At 38.5% G+C, this 18,026-nt stretch overlaps 1 protein-coding gene across 3 annotated transcripts in view; it reads left to right on the top strand.

The window, feature by feature from the left end:
* The window catches only part of wwox (WW domain containing oxidoreductase), a 939,779-nt gene that overhangs the window by 117,329 nt on the left and 804,424 nt on the right, over positions 1 to 18,026 (top strand). The window lies entirely within an intron of this gene.

The following is an 18,026-nucleotide window of genomic DNA, read 5'->3' as shown; positions in this document are numbered from 1 at the left end:
AATTTTCCCTTCAACCCTGAGAATTTGCTTACCTTCTCCTCAGCCGAGGGATCTTAGGCTAATTAAAATGTCTTGTTGTGGCCTTCAGTTGACAGCACAAATTAAAGATTCACCACCTCCTGTCACATTTTTCTGGCAATTGCATTCAGCGTTGCCACTGAGTGTTTATTCTCATAGTGCCTTTCACCCTTTCCTCCTTCTCCAGCATTGTATACACTTTGTGCTTAAGTGCTGTCAAGGAAGTATTTTGACACATTATAAAATTTAATCTCTATTCTGTGTTGTAGATTCTTATAAGATTGAGGGCTTGCTCTTGCACATTTTCATAGTGAATCTTGTGATATATATTGGCACCGTGTATATCATAAATCAGCGAGGATTGAAATGTGCTGAAGTGGCACTGATACCCAAAAGCAAAACATCTTGTCCTCTCCCAGTTGCCTATTGGTTTGGGTTGTCACTTAGTCATATATAGGACCACATTTTTATGATTTGATTTGTTTTCAAACGATTCCTTTATTCAATCTTTCTTTACTTAAACATTGTTGGTTTTTCTAAATTTCTACTTGAGTACACCAACAGATTACAGGCAATTTTAAAACTACACACACGTGTAATAGTTTCAGTTGATTGATTTTTGAAAGACAATTATGTAAACTCTTTTCTGGCCCATTAAAGAAACAGTGGAGATATTTCAGATACCTCAAGATGGTGGAGTAGCAGGGCTGAGACAGGACTCGTCTGCTTTCTTTGGTTTTTCTTTCTCTTTTCTTCTTTTTCCTTTTTCTCCTTTTCTTTTTCCTTTTTTCTTCATTTTCTTTTCATTATCGTCTGGAGAGTGGGTGCGGCCGAGGCTGGATGAAGGATGATGTCTCCGGTGGCAGCAACTCCAGGATGAGCCGGACTCGGCTCCACCCAGCCTGGAGTCTCGCAGTGAGCAAGAACCAACGTTCCACGCCTGCAGCTAGGCCCAGGCGTCTGAAGGAGCGGAAACATCGGAAAAGTGATGGCAGAGGACCCTGACGACTGATGACCAGTGGCAGGGTCTGGAGCAGTGTCGGATGAGGAATAGGAAGTACAGAACCCATGCACCCCCAGGCCCATGGTTCTGAAGTGGCGGTCATGGGAGTGCCAGTGATGGAAGTGTGTAACTGAGACCCCAAAGCCTGTTTTGGAGAGTCCGGCAAATGTCAAGCAGCAACTGGAGGATGAACAAGAAGAAGGAAAGCGAGAAAGATGAACTCTATTGCAGTAAAATTTTGCATTATGTTCAGTGTTTGAAGAAAGCGCCAGAGTGTGGTGACACTTGGCATAGAACCAGAGCATTTAAAAAAACACTTTCTATTATATTTTTATAGACATGCAACGTTAAATCTAAATCTAAATCTATTCTTTGGACTGGGGTGTAAGAGAAGATGATGCAAATTCAGGGCTGATTTCCAAACCCATTTCTTCACCTTTATAATGCTTTGTCTTCATTATAATAATACCAAACTAATTTTCAAAGTTGCATGCTGCAGATTGTTGACTGTGTGCTGTCTGAATTGGAATAGATTCAAAGCAAGCCATTCTCTAAGCCAGTTCATTCATTTTGTTTCTAATCTTGGAACGTCATTTACACTATAGATATTTTCTAATCAATCTGCTCAGAAGTGTTATTACACACCTCAGGAGCCAGTGGGACTGGATCTCAGGACCCGTGGTTCAGACATAGGGACACTACCACGGAACCACATGATCCACTTCATTTATATAATACTTCAGTGAAGTGTCTTAGCAGTAAATAGATTGGTAAATTAACTTAGATTTGACGAATTGTCGAAAATAGATTGATCTTTTGACAGGCACAGTCTGATGGGCCAAGTGGCCTTTTTCTGTGCAGTAGACCTCCATTATGTTATGCCCAAATAGCATGGTCTATTTGTGACAAGTAATATGCCAGAAATTTCGGAATCATCTTTTTTTGTTGTTTGCTGTACATTTGAGCATTCTGAAGAGATGTTTTAGCTTCACATATTTGTTGAGTACTCTGTGACACTCAGTCACACAGTACTCAGTGAATAATTGTTTTGTTCCAGTTAACCTTTCGGTTGCCACAGCCAATATTGTAGCCTTGCTGCTGTCTGCTTCTCCCTTCTTGTACAGTTTCCCAGGCTGAAAAGAACCGCATAAGTCAAAACTTAGATGAATCTCCAACCCCCAAATCCCCTTCAATACAATGACTTCAGGACTTATATTTTTAACGTTTCATTCCACATAACCGCTCAGGTGCTTCTTGTTATGAACACCATAGAAACTTTAAAGAGGATTTCAATCATCAAGATGATTCATATTTTAAATATTTTACTGTAAAAAGTGACTAAAAAGCACAGTGAGCTAAACACTGTTTCCTTTCTATGCATCACACCATCCCAAGCTCCTCAGCTGAGTAACTTCTGAATCTGAGACTGATTTTCCTTTGGGTTCCTGCTGGAGGTAGGGTTGTTGGCTAGGCTAGGGACCACTCTATGTTCCTTTTAGCTGCCCTGCAACAATTTAACACTGAAGTGAGACTTCTACACAGATTAGGCCTTTCGGCCCTCGATGTTGTGCTGACTTTTATCCTACCTATTCCCCAGTTCTGGAGGGGGGTCGCTTCTTGGTAGCTGTCAATCATTTGGATTCTGGGACAGCTGGGATTGATAGAAGAGCTGGCAAATTAAACCGAGGGCAGTACTTAGGCCTTTGAGGGAATACTTTCTCCCTCTGAGAGGGTAGTAGTCCCACTGTTTGCTTGTCAAGGTTACAGGTGGCATGTTATTGCCAAGGGGCAACGCTTTTTTAAAAAAATCTGTCAGTTTGGAATCAACGCTTGTCATGTCTGTGGGTGTGAACAATATTGTACTGACCACATTGAGCTTGTAAAATTCATTCCACTTCTTAAATGGAGTGCATTTCTACATGGTAAGTAACCAACATTTATCAGTATAATTTTAGAGAATATTAGAGGTAAAAGCATTCAGTTCTTAAAGTGGGTATTCATTTCATTCCTTCTGTTTGTAATCTGTGCTCTTATCACTGTCTCTCGAAGTGAATGTGGTAATATTTAACTCTTGTTACATTTTGAGCAGCAGTGGTAAATGAACATAAGAAAAGATATAATTATATGCTGAGTAAGTGAACATGAACTTTGCGTATTTGATGTGCTGAATTTGGGGGAGGATGAGAGGATTAGTCAAGTGTATTGCAGACCGAATTACTGCATCCTTGGAATGGAATTTGTGTGAAATGTATGCAGCTAATAACAAAGCAGCGTTCATAATACATGAGAATGTCATTGGATTTATTAATATTTAGTCTGTGTAAAATATATTCATTACTGTGCTTTTCACAGTAAATTGTTACTCTGTGAACTTCTCTACCCAGTGGACGTGTTATGCACTTTGTGGGATTGAAGTGCAGATACAATGGACCAAATAGCCTCCTTCTGAATGGTAACAATTCTGTGATTCTATCATGCTTGTGGTGGGAGTAAGAATCCAAGCCAAATGTCCTATACTCCTACTATTGCTTGCAGCATAATGGGTTATATCTGTTATGCAAATGGTGAGAATACATGCAATTGAGACTTGTCCTGCTAAACCATAACTCTTTCAATAGTTACTAAATGCTTTTAGAATTTCCAGTCTTCATTTCTCAAAATCATCTGTGACTATTTGATTATTGTAATATAAAATAGAGATACTAAACGCTCAATGACAATACTGAAGATACTGATTTGTGATATTGGATTTAAGCTATTCAGTTTTGATTAGCACCTACAATGCTGGGCAAAGGTGTGGGGATTGCAACACATTTTATTTGAATTTGATTCAGGCTTTTCTTAATATTAATATTTATTAAGCTGTATGAATATGATATTTCCATTGCATTGTGACATCAAAGTCGAGGTTAAAGAACTTTGCTTCTGCATGTGTGTGTATGTGTCCTTTGAGTGAGATGGTGTGTGTGTGTGGGGGTGGGGGTGGGGGTGGGGGGGGTGGTGTGAATGTGTGATGGGGTGGTGTGTGGGTGAGGGAGTGTGTATGTTTGTGTGTGGGTGGTGGGAGGGGGAGGGTGTGTCTGTGTGTGGAGGGATGTGTGTGTATGTGTGGTAGGTGGATGGGTGTGCATGTGCATGTGTGTGTGATGGGTGGTGGGTGGGTGAGGGAGTTTGTGTGTGCGTCAAAATCAGCTGGACAGACTGACGAGGCTAGAGATGAGGCAAGCTTCAATGACAGGACCATGTCATGACATTTCTGATCAGTTTCCAGCTGGGCAGCCTGCCAAATTGATAACCTGGCTAGAGGCCTGTAGAGAAACCCAGAACTCAGAAAAGTGGCTGACTACGCTTGGAGACAGCTCTCGGAGATCATTTTGAAATATTTGATTGCAAGTTCAATGCATTTTGCTGTCTAATTTAGGTATTTGTGCTGGGATTTATCTCGAAGCTTTGACCACTTTTTACATGGAATTGTTTTTTGAAATGTAGCAGCTGTTATAAGATGGGTAAGGATGAGTGGCAAAGCAAATAAACTATAAGTTAATTTTAGAATTTTTAATGTCTTGAACAAGAGTTATTTACACCAGTTTGAAATTTGACAACGAGTAATGCTCTTTATGTTGTCCTGCTGGATTTAGCACAAATATCTTTACTGTTTGTCACAGTCTTTGATGAAGACTTGATAATATCATTTATATTTACTTTTAGGACTTTTCTGTTTTTAATCTGTCATCTATTGATATAATCTTGCCAGCAACTGTACAAACATTGTATTTTGGAGCATTTTTGTTGTTGATGTTTGCTGAGATAGTTGTATAATTAAAACATAAATCTGTATTTCCAGGTTTGTATTTACCAATTTATTTGAGAATCTTTCAGTGACGTTCTGATAATATGATACATTTTTTGTAACTGTCAGAAATTAAACAGAAACCCTAAATAAAAACGTTAAAGAAAATGAAATAAAATCTTCTTTATTAAGGAATGAAGCACATTCCTTGAGAATTCTGCAAAGTTTCCAGACTGGGTATTATTTCTTGATTTGGATGCCCATGACTTTTATCATGAATATAAAACCTGCAAGCTAATTACTTTGAAGATTCAATTTTTGTGAACCTTTCTGGGGAAAAAAAGAATTGTTCAGTTGAAAATTGCCAAGTATAAAAGCACTCAGAAGAGAGCTAGATTCCTAAATAGTAGTTAAGACGTTGATGGATTTTGTTATGTGGAACTGAATTTTCCTCTGATACATAGGTTTAACTGATATTAGGTGTGCCATCCTAATGTATGCTTTCTCGTCCTGTCACCCCTGTGGTCCAATACCAATATTACTTACAGTTTTCCAAAGAATCCATGAGACTTCTGAGTCTTTTTCATGATTTGTAAATAAGTTTTATGCAGGACCAATGCTCACAGAGCAGATAGCAAAGAGAATGTTGCACAAATGTATTTCTCATTCCACCTTTAAGGAGAATTAAAATAATTCTGTGCTTGAATTGCCTGATGTGATCTCTGTGCTAAGCAATACGTACTAAATAATGAGCAGGCAGTTGCAATGGACAACTGGTCAGAAGCAACCCAATATTCCAAAGGTTCCACAAAATGTTTATGAATTAGGAAGCTTCTTTGGCCAGTTTGAATTTATCCATCTAGCAAGATTTTGTAGGGACCCCAGTTCTGCTTCTAGTTGCTTCTTAAATAATTCTAGGATTTTTGTCTTCACACTTGGGAAATCTTCAAATATTGAATCATTCTCTGCGTTAAGAAGGCCCTGATATCAATCCTAAAGTTATCATTTACCAAGTTAAATTGCACGTCATTTTGACTTACACACCCATTTAATTTAAAGTAGTGTTTCAAACTAACCTTGTCTATTCCATTAATTTTCATTACAGACCTCAATAAAACTAGTCAACCAGTCAGCAGAAATTGACAATTGGTGTTAGTGATGGAGAAAGTGTGGGGAGGAGTTTCCTGTCTGTTGTTTCCTCTGTAATCATGACCTCCAGGTTATACACTGCCAACCACTTGTAGGGGCACAGATTGCTGTGTTAACCCCTGATACATGATCTCTTGTGGACAAGCAAATTCTCTGGTCCAGCAAAGGCCTGATCTTGAGGCTGTTGGAGAAGGGAACTGCAGCCTGTATTCGGAATAGTAACTCATGTTCTTGCAATTATCAATGAACATTTTGATCTAAATTCTCATACATTAAGTTTTCGTTGTCGTCATCAACTTTGTTTCGAGAATGATTATACACCCAATTTTGTCTAATGTGCTTTGAACGCCAAAGCCACATAATGCTCAACTCTTTAGATTGCAGCTAAGTTTAATGATGTAACTTACCTGCTTTTCACAGCAAACATCAATTGGAATCAGTGGTTTTGCATTCACTTCTGGGTTTGAAAATTGTGGTTTGAAGTTATCCTCCAGAGATTAAAGTTCAACACCGAACTGAGGGAGTGCTGCAGTTTTAGAAGCAGTTTGTTTTATTTATTGCTAAATAAAATGCATTAGATAGTATGGATTCAGTTTACTTGAAAATCTAATATGGGTTTACGTAACAGCTCAGACTACAGCTTGCAATTACAGATAATTACGTATGCACCTGAACTCTTGCATCGTGCTGCTGGACCGCACATGGCATTGGTTATGTGGTTTCATCCTGATCCTTGGTCGTTCGCATTTCCAGCACTTAAAGTGACACTGCTCTACAGGAAGTGCTGGCATTTTAGTATGTTAAACTAAGATCTTGTTTGCCCTCGTAGGTGGATGATTCAGTTCCCATGGAACTGTTTCAAAGAAGCATGGGGAATTATCTCTGCTGTCCTCAGCAATATTTATATTTGGTTCATCTCACAAGGTTTTGGAAAACTCTTGATAGGTGCATGAGAATGAGGAAGTCATGTTTCAGTTTAAAGCATTGTGTTTGTCAGTTTTGACCTGCTTTTGAAATCAGGGATATTTCATAAATCATAACTTGGATGTAACGGAATAGAGACTCTAAACAAGCTTATGGATGTCAAAGTAAATAATTTTTGTGCTACTTATGCCAGAGAGAGACAAGTAATGAACTTTGAGAGTGATTGGCAATAATTATGAATGAATTAAGAGACAGTGAAGAGTTATCAGGCAAGCATAGCGTTCATTGTTCTGAAAGGATAACAAAACAGAAACTGATATTTTTAAAGAACTAAAGATATTGATTATCAAGAACTTGAGGATTATCTATTCTGTAAAAACAGTGAAGCAAAAGAGCAGTTGGCAAGGTTTTTGGAGGAGTTGATGTCTGACTTACTTTCTTGATTTCTTTGAGGAATGAATAACTCAATGGACCGCAGTAAACCCTAAAATGTTATGTATATGGATTTTCAAATATCATTTGCTATTTTTCCACGTGAAAGGCTAATGCCAATACTCAAAGCTTTCAATATAAACCTTGGAAATGAATAAGAAATTGCCTGGAGGAGACAAACAGCACAAGTTGAAAGGATCATCTTGGAGCGGTGAGCTCCAGGGCTTGGCACTGGAGTGATTACTGTTTCTAATTTGCGTCAGAGATTCAGGAATGCAACGTAAACTGATCAAACTTGGAGATGAGATGAAACTTGAAGTTACAGTATCTACATGATAAAATAGAAGGGTGTGAAGCAACAGCAGTTGAGATGTCATACAGTGAAGTGTCTTAGAAAAATAAAACAACAGTTGCACACAAGAAGGATAAAGGGCTTGAATGTTGTTGAAATAGAAAGGGTGAAATTGAAGGGAGCTGTGAGGGTCTCAGTAGATATTTAATTCAGAGCATCACCCAGTAATGTTGTAACTCTTAGCCTAAAGAGTAGAAAGGGAGCCTGTGGAAGTTGTGATCAAAATTTGCAGTTCTATGGTTGCACCATATCTTGAATACTGAGCCCATTTCTGAATGTGTCAAGAAATCAGGATGACCTTTGAGAACTGTGCACAGAAAATCCACAAACCGACCTCTGCTGTCAGGAGTATGAATTACTGGGGAACTCTGGGGTCACTTGGGCTATTCAGCTTGAAACACCTGAAAGGGTAGTTTTATTGAGGTATATAATGATAATCAATGGAATGGACAAGGTTAGTTTGAAATAACACTTTAAATTATACTGTGGGCATAAGTCAAAGCGACGTGCAGTTTAACTTGGTAAATGGTAACTTTGGGATTGATATCGGAACCTTCTTAACGCAGAGAGTGATTCAACGTTTGAAGATTTCCCGACCAAGAAGACAAAAAATCTAGAATTTATTTAAGAGTTTTGCAAGTTGGATAAATTCAGATGAACCAAAGAATTTTCCTGAAACATTTTGTAGAACCATTAAAATTTGTTGTCTCTAACCAGTTATCCGTTACAACTACCTACTCATTATTTTGTACGTATTGCTTAGCACAGAGATCATATCAGGAAATTCAAAATGCTGCACTCTGCATATTCTGTTACTATTGATTAAGCTTAGACTACTCTTTCATGCATACATCACTGCTTCAGTATCTTCTCCAGGGATTTGCAGCTTTCTTTTTTTTCCTAATTATTCATTGAGATTTATCGGTGTACTAATTGCCAGCGTTTCAGATCATCCACCACAGATTTACATCTTCTCGTTCTGAAGTGAAGTTCAGTGCTTCTTAAATCTTCTGGCAGTCAAGGGGATGTTCATTTATATTAAAAAAGGGTCTGTCATTCTTCAGGTTGCAGCATTGTTGGCAATCTCTTTAATGTAGTGAAGTGAAACCACTCTATCTGATAACATCAACAGATCTTCATTGCTATCCAGCAAGTTTTACACTACTGCACTGTACATTTTCACCTGGGTTAAAGATCCACGAGTCCAAGTTATTACATTTATTTATTTTTCCTGGTTTAATTTGTCTCCAACAATTGTCAATTTGGTTTTCATCTTGCAGATGAACTTGCAAAAACTCTCACAACACGAGTATTGCCAGGGTTTCAATTAAGTGTAATGGTTGGATGTGTGAGATTTACTATGAATGGGATAAAACATCCAGCAACAGAATTACAGATGTTGCTGTTCCAAACTTGCTCTGTCTCACTTAAGGAATCACTGGAGAGCTCAATAGTGAGCTAAGTGTAGTTGCAACTGAGTCACTGGCAGCGGTAACACTGAAAAGTATTTGTAATGATGAATTGAATGTGTCACACAAGAAGATTAACATCGAACCTTAAAGTATTTTGGTCTTAATAAAAAATTTTCTACCAGCCGACTAGCAACACTGAAATTTTTATCCAACCTTGTGGCCTGCCTGAGAACTGAGTAAAATAAATTTGGCAAATTTAAGCATCAGACAAAGCTCATTATAGTGAAATTGAACCGTAAGTTTGTGAAATGAACCAGACTTGGTGTAAAATGAATTTGTATTCCAAACTGAATTGAAAATAGTTTTACCTTATTTTGAAAAAAGCACTGTAAAGAATTTAATGTGCGTACTTGCATTAATGAAAGTGGCAGGACAATTTGAGATATCTGTTAAAAAGGTATAAGAGTTTCTCGCTGGGTAATAGGAGGCATTTGGTGGGATTTTTAAACTCATTCAATACCTTTTCACTTGGACAGAGCTAAAATTGGGACCACAGAGTACAAAAACAAAAAAGGTATTCTAAACTCTGATAAATCACGGATTAGGCCCGGAGTATTATGGTCAATTCTGTGCACCACATTTAAGAATGGTGTCAACGGTTTTTTTATAGAGTGCACATGAGACTTACTGCAATGGTGAGGGGGACAGAGAACGTTTGTTATACAATAGAACTAGGGAGTTCCTCTTTATAGCTAAGGTTACATTCAGTTTTGATAGATGCATTTAAAGATTTGAGGGCTCTTGGAGTACAAAAGGAGAAGCCTCCTTGGGTCAGAAGGATCTGTAACTTGAAAACACTGAGCTTGGGCAAAACTATTGCATTTCTCTGTACCATGAGTTGTTGTGATTTGGAAAATGCTGCTTGAAAGTACAGTGGAAACTGATTCAGTCATAAATTTTATAAAGGGACTGGATAAGTATTCAAAGGGGCATACTTTGCAAAGATACAGGAAAGAGGAAGAGAATGGGATTCATTGGCAGCTGTTTCTGGAGGTTAGATGAAAAATAATCAGGTGAAAAATAATGCTGTTATTATTGCTGTTAGTAGTAAAAATATGTAGGACCCATGTTTAAGCCAAAACTTATAAAATTCTTGAAAAAAAACAAAAGCAATGTTTAACAAACAAAAGTGCTTCTCATTTGATTCAGAAAACAAAAGAAAGCTGACTACTGACTATGTAATTATCAAAATTACAAGTTTGCTTATGATGCCACTTAATCTGTTTGTTTTTCATAATTTGTGTCCATATTTAGTCACAATATTTATTCCTTTCATTATAAAATGTATCTTAAATAGGATTTAAATTATATCTTCTAAATGGTTTCAGTATTTTTACATTGTCAAAAAAGAAAGTTTTTCTTTGCTCCATGGATAACAGTACTAATTTAATTGTGATATAGTATACTGGCTCATAACCAACCTTGTTTGAAATGTCTGCTGTATCCTTTTCTAGGCAAGTTTTGCTATTTGATAACAAGTTGATATTTTTCCCAACTTGGCTGTCTCTCAACTTTTTCTGCATGTCAGTGGTATAGGGATAGTAATCAAGAGCAAGATTTTTGCAGCGTGGAGTAAGGGAAAAAAGATACTAGTCATAAGAATAGGGAAGATTAAATTCTGTCATTAGAGGATCATATGTTATAATTTTGCTGTTGTGGTACGGAGTTTCAAACAATGCATTACATATAATTTCAAGACCTCGCGAGTAATAAATTCAGGATTGCTCTCAATGCCATAACTAGACAAGTTGTGTAAAATGGGCAGTGTTTTGTTGACAGATCATTCCAGTCATAATATGCATTGATCCTGTGGGATATTACAGTTAATGCTACATTGAGCTCTATGCCTTACATTGAAGGGTGCCAGTCATTGTAATGTCATCTCAGGAAGACATCGATAACCCTTGCTGAAGCAGATACACTATCTAATGAGTACAGAGACTTGGCTCATTATTGATATGAGTCAATGCAACAATGCCAATTCATAATGACTTTACTTCACAAAATATACCAAGGTGCTTCATGGAACATTATTAGACAAAATATGACACTTATTCACATAAGAAAACATTAGATTACATGATTAAAGAGCTGATTGAGAGGCTTGTGGAGGGAACTTTAAAAAGTTCACTTGTGGGATGTGGGTGTTGTTGGCTGGCCAACGTTTCTTGCCCTACCACTTGTTGCCTTGGGAAGGTGGTGCTGAGCTGCCTTCTTGAACTGCTACAGTCCACATGTTGTAGGTTGACCCACAATGTCCTTAGGGAGGGAATTCCGGGATTTTTACCTCGTGACACTAAAGGAACAGCGATATTTCCGAGTCAGGATGGTGAGTGGCTTGGAGAGGAACTTGCAGGTGGTAATGTTCCCATGTATCACTACCTTTCTAGATGTCGTGGGTTTGGGAGGTGCTGTCGGGTTTCGGCTCTGGGCAAGAAGAGATAACTGCAATTTCCTGGAGGTGTGCAGGGCTGGAAGAAATTATGAAGAAAGTGAAGGGTTGGGGGATTTCAAAACAAGGACAAGTATATTGAAAGGAATTGAATAGGAGCCAATGTCGGTCAGTAAAGTTCAGGTGTCATAGGTCCATGGGACTTTTTGCAATTTAAGCGACAAATCTATGGGGGATGGATTGTGGGAGATGAGCCTAGAGTACGTATTATCATCAAGTTTAGAGGTATGAAAGATATTTGATGACAGTCCATTACTTCATAAAGGTACAAGAGCAAACTGGGAGCTGTCGTAGCTCTTCATGACGAAAGGAACTTGAATGAACAAATTTGTAGCTTTTAGTCCTTATAAAGATAATGTGGAAACCCTGTGGAAAGGTGAGAGGAAACCTGGTTTGGAGGCAAACACATGGGTCAGTTTGTGAATTAAAATCAGAAAGTAAAGTATGGTTTTTGAATGGAACTGCATTGAAATATTAAGGTATCAGTAGTCAGGTTCTGCAGCTTCAGCGCTTGATGGAAGCATTCGCAAATGGGAATGGTTCCTTCTGCAGACCTCTCTCCAGATCTCTACTCAAAGAAATGTATCTGATAATATTTTCTATCAATTATCTATCCTTCACTGTCTATTTTCAGATGGATACAGGGATTTCCACTGAGGCTGTCACCATTCCTTTGTTGTAGTGCTGTTGAAATGCTTGACCATCTTTCATCTCTTGAATGTTTGAATCATTATTCATTGATGCTGATTGATCAGTTGTATGTTTCTAACATTTACAGTTTTGGGTTGAGAATGATTAGATTACTTACAGTGTAGAAACAGGCCCTTCGGCCCAACAAGTCCACACCGCCCTGCTGAAGCGCAACCCACCCATACCCCTACATCTACCCCTTACCTAACACTACGGGCAATTCAGTTGATGAGCAAATCTTTAAGGATTCTGGCCCAGCCTTGACATGAGCACCTGCCTGGGCCACGATATTCTTTTCACACTTGAATTAAAGTATATTCACGAGTGCTCATAAAATAGTCTCACCTTGGTGATTTTTCACATCCTGACCAATGTGTCACAGAATCCCTAGTGTTGATGCTATGTTTGTAATCAACTGGATTATAAGGTGGTATAGAAATAACCTCATCACCTGCTTCAACCAAATTAATATAGAAGGAACTGTATAACTACCACCTCCCCTTTCTTACCCAACAGGTTGAGATTCTTAAGCTGTGGGGGGTAAAGCGTTGGTTTCATTAAAATCCAGCTATTGAAAGGGACTGGTACATCAAATGATTTCACTGTGTAAAGTTGTAGAAAATATAAAGGAAACTTTAGAAACAAGACATTAACTGTGTGCCATTGCATTATTTTAAAATGGGGAAGTGGATTATCTATATTACTTATTAAAAAAATCTGTACTTCTGCCCTGCAAGTCAACTTTTCATTTTGTAATAAGCTACAATCATTCTCTCAAACATTTTGGTTGGGGAGGAATTGTTTCCATTTTGAACAATACTTAAGATTGATCATGTTGCTGAGTAGTGTTGTCGAACAGAGAGACCGAGGGGTTCAGGTACATAGTTTTTTGAATGTTGTGTCACAGGTGGACAGGGAAGTTAAGAAGGCATTTAGCTCGCTTGCCTTCATTGCTCAAACCATTGAGAATAGGAGTGGGACATCATATTGAGGTTGTACAGGACATTAGTGAGGCCTCTTCTGGAGTACTGTGTGCAGTTCTAGCTGCCCTGCTATAGGAAGGATGTTATTAAATTGGAGAAGCTTCAGAAAATATTTACCAGGATGTTGCCAGGTATGGAAGATTTGAGTTATAAAGATAGGCTGGAAAGGCTGGAGCATGGGAGATTGAGGGGTGATCTTCTAGAACTTTATAAATCACGAGGGGCATAGATACGGTGAGTAGCAAGAGTCTATTCCCTGGAGTAGGGGAGTTCAAAACTAGAGGGTGTATTTTTAATGTGAGAGGAGAAAGATTTAAAAAGGACATGATGGGTGACTTTTTACTCTGAGTGGTTTGTGTGTGAAATGAACTTCCAGGAAGATACAGGTACAGTTATAACATTTAAAAGACATTTAGATAAGTACATGAATAGGAAAGATTTGGAGGGATGTGGCACTAGTTTGGTTTGGGAACATGGTCGGCGTGGGCTCGTTGGACCAAAGGGTCTGCTTCCATGCTGTCAGACTCTGTAACTCCAATTGCTTTCAATTCTGACAAAATGCTCTTGTCTGTTTGTGAAGGTTAAGGTATCTAAAATTAATTGCTGCTCAAGGTATATTTTTCTGTTGCATGCTTTCCAGCTTTGCTGTAACAGATCATGAATACAAATATTAAATAGTTATTGATAAAATAATCATGAGAGAAGAATGCATTAGGAGCTAAAGCATTGTTCTGAGATAAAATCGTAAGACAATAAGAAATAGAAGCAGGCTGTTTGGTCCCTCAAGCCTGCTCCACTATTCAATAAAATCATAGTGATCCGACACTCCTCATGTCCACTCTCTCGTCTGTTCCCTCTAATGTTTGATTCCCCTACTGATGAAAAATCAGCCTTAAATATACACAAGGACTTTGCCATGGTTTTCTGTGGCAAGGAATTCCAAAGACACTCAATCCTTAAAAAACAAGGTCCTCCTCATCTCCGTTTTAAATAGACATCCCTTTATCCTGAGACGATGTCCTCTGATCCGAGACTTCCCATGAGGGGAAACATCCTCTCAGCACTTACCCTGTCAATGAGATTATCTTGCACTCTTCTAAATTCCAATGAGTAGAGTCCCGTCCTGTTTAACCTCATAAGGCAATCCCTTCATACTGGGCATCATCCTTGTGAACCTTCTCTGAATTGCCTCCAATGAAATAATAGATTTCCTTAAATAAAAGGGACCAAAATCTACTTACAGTACTCCAGGTGTGATCTCACCACCACCTTGTTCAGTAGACTTCCCTACTCTTATACTTCAACCCCCTTGAAATAAGGGTCATAATTCCATTAGCCTTCCTGATTGCCTGTTGTACCTCCAAAAGCTTTCTGTATTTTGTGCACAAGTACCCTGAAGCCCTCTTTGTGTTGCAGTTTATCTCCATTTACATAATACTGTTCTCCCTTCCGAATTGGACAGCTTCATATTTTCCCACATTATACTCCATTTGTCAACTTTTTGTCCACTTACTTAATCTATCAAATTTCTCTGTAAACTGTTTGTTTGCATCTTTTAACCTGCCTTTGTACCTATTTTTCTGTCATCTGCAAATTTGGATTCAGTATGTTCGCTTCCTTTCTTCTAGTCATCATTATATATTGTAAGCAGTTGGGATCCCAAAACTGATCCCTGTGGAAAGTCACTGGTCATAGGTGCCAACCTGGCAAAGAGCCCCTTAGCCCCACTCGCTGTTTCCAGCCCATGCCATTACACTACTTCCAAAACTGTGGGCTGTTATCACTTAACCTTTTGTGGGGACCATTGTTACATGCCTTCTGGAAGTTCAAATATAATATTTGTACTGGTACTCCTCTCTTCACTCTGGTTGAGACTTCCTGGAAAATCTGTAATAAATTAGTCTGAAGTGGTTTCCTTGTCTTAATGTCATTTTGTTTCCAAATATTAGTTTTCAAATATGTCTCCATTACTTTTTTAATAATTGATTCCAACAGTCTTCCGTTAATAGATGCTAGCTAATTATCTATAGTTACCTGCTTTTTGCTGCTCATTTTGAACAGGGGTGTCACATTGGCTATTTTCCGATCCTTTGGTATACATTAACTACTGGAGTTGCTTCACTAATAGTTCACGGCTTGCAGTTGATTTATTTGTATCCATAATTTTACATTTGCCTTCACATGCAGCAGGTTTAATGTCCATATTTTTTTCTGTAAGACATTAAAGATGACCCAGTAAATAGGCCTGCCAGGGAGTGTGCAGTTTTGTTGATTTTTGAGACATATGGAAACACAGGTATTTCTAAGTTAAACCTGTTTCTGGAGTTCAAATGCCTCCCTGGCCTTTTGCTGTTTTTGGTTTGATATTGTCACGATCAAAAACCAGGGCCCTGAAATGCTTTGGACATTCCTAGCTTGTAATTCCAAACTGTGTTTTTTAAAAAAAGGGCTGGAATAGCCAAAAAGGGCTGGGATATAAATTAACTGGCTGACTGAAGGAAGACCCATAACGGCACACCTATAGATGTGAAGGGACCTTCAAACGACAGCTCAGACAGGAACTTCAAACAACAGGGACCAAGAGTCAGGTCAGCTGGAGTAGAACATCTTGTGACTACTAAGGTAATGAGGGCTGATGACCACCTGCTCAACTGCAAACCATCACTGCGGCCATGTCTGAAATGGTAGACACATATTATGTAGGTTAAATTGACTTCTTTTAAACTATAAATTAATTTGGATCTTTTTTAAATGAACCTTGTTGCAAATTGACTTCCAAGTGCATAATGACAGGGATCCAATTCATCCCTCTGTACTATGTTAGGGAACGTTGCCTGGGATCTTGCGGTCACAATATCCTAACCTTCTTATTGTTGACACTTTGCTGTATATTCTTCATCAAACACTTCCACAACACTCCAACCAAATTGTAACATTTTTCCACTGCTTAATGTAATGTTACTGATAACTAACAAATGTGCACAATCCTGGTGTCTCTGTTATAAGAAGGATGTTGTGAAACTTAAAAGGGGTCAGAAAAGATTTACAAGAATGTTGCCAGAGTTGGACGGTGTGAGCTATAGGGAGAGGTTGAATAGACTGGAGCAATTTTCTCTGGAGCATCAGAGGCTGAGAGGTGACCTTATAGAAGTTTATAAAATCATGAAAGGCCTGGCAAGGGTAATTAGAGAAGGTCCTTGCCCCAGAACAGGTGAATCCAAAACTAGAAGGCATAGGTTTAAGGTGAGAGGGGAAAGATTTATAAAAGGACCTAAGGGGCAACTTTTTCACCCAGAGGGTGGTACGTATATGGAATGAGCTTAGAGAGAAAGTGGTGGAGGCTAGTATAATTACATTATTTAAAAGTTATTTGGATCGGTATATGAATAGGAAGGGCTTAGAAGGTTTTGGGCGAAATGCTGGCAAATGGGACTAAACTTATTTGGGATATCTGGTTGACATGGATGAGTTGAACCAAAGGGTCTGTTTCCATGCTGTACATCTCTATGACTGAAAATCTTGGTTTTAGTGAGAGTCAATTGTATCTTTCAATCGCATCATAAACTTGTATGTATCATTTTGCAGCATTGCAATTCTGCATGTGTGATCGATTTCACAAGTGAAATGTTCAGAAGACGTGCATTCCTGTAATAATGCCACTTTATGCAAAACTGCTGCTGTAATTGTTCACGAATTTAAAACAACTGGAACATAATATCTAAATATTGAACATTGTAGTTTGCATGTACAGTTTCTTTGTGCAGGGCACAATATTTGTATAAATAGAAATTCATTGTTATTTGTATTTAAATCTTACAGTGAAAGAATTTTTTTTAAGTGACTTTATTATTTACTCAAGCATGTCTGTATCGCTAAGATATTGAATTCCGCAATCATGTTGTAGAGAGTACTACTTAATTTTGTCTGTCTGTGCATCATTAACCTCATTCATTATTCTTTAGAAGATAAAAAAAGACCTTTTTATGCATCAAATTGATTGAATGAGATGTATTTTAGCCTCCCCGGCATCCTTCCATTGATATTTAAGTTAAATCAATGGAAAGGGGAGAGAATTAACTCAACAAATGCTGGAAACTGGTAAAATTGGACTGATATTTATGTTTGCTTCTGCAAAAATGGTATAGAGATTGTGGAATTAAAATAAATCGTGAATCCATTGCCATTTTATAAAAATTGGACTCGAATTACTGATTTGTTGCTGATCTATTTGGTAAATACCTGCTGAAAATACCATGCTTTGCTTCTCCCACATTTGATTGGATGGGTCAGATCTGGTGCAAACTAAATCACGTAAATCATTTCCGTCAGATAAGACCATGGGCACCCATATGGGCCCCAGCTATGCCTGTCTCTTTGTTGGCTACGTTGAACAGTCCATCTTCCGCAGTTACACTGGCCCCACTCCCCACCTCTTCCTCCGCGACATTGATGACTGCCTCGATGCCACCTCGTGCTCCCGCGAGGAGGTTCAGCAATTCATCAACTTCACCAACACATTCCACCCTGACCTTAAAATTTACCTGGACCATCTCTGACACCTCCCTCCCCTTCCTGGACCTCTCCATCTCCATTAATGACGACTGACTTGACACCGACATTTTTTACAAACTCACCGACTCCCACAGCTACCTGGATTACACCTCTTCCCACCCTACCTCTTGCAAAAATGCCATCACTTTTTCCCAATTCCTCCGCCTCTGCCGTATCTGCTCCCAGGAGGACCAGTTCCACCACAGAACA

This window comes from Chiloscyllium punctatum, chromosome 26 (genome assembly GCF_047496795.1).
Source record: "Chiloscyllium punctatum isolate Juve2018m chromosome 26, sChiPun1.3, whole genome shotgun sequence".
Lineage (NCBI taxonomy): Eukaryota > Metazoa > Chordata > Chondrichthyes > Orectolobiformes > Hemiscylliidae > Chiloscyllium > Chiloscyllium punctatum.
The sequence above is the reverse complement of the archived record's forward strand: the minus strand, read 5'-3'. Positions and strand labels throughout refer to the sequence as shown.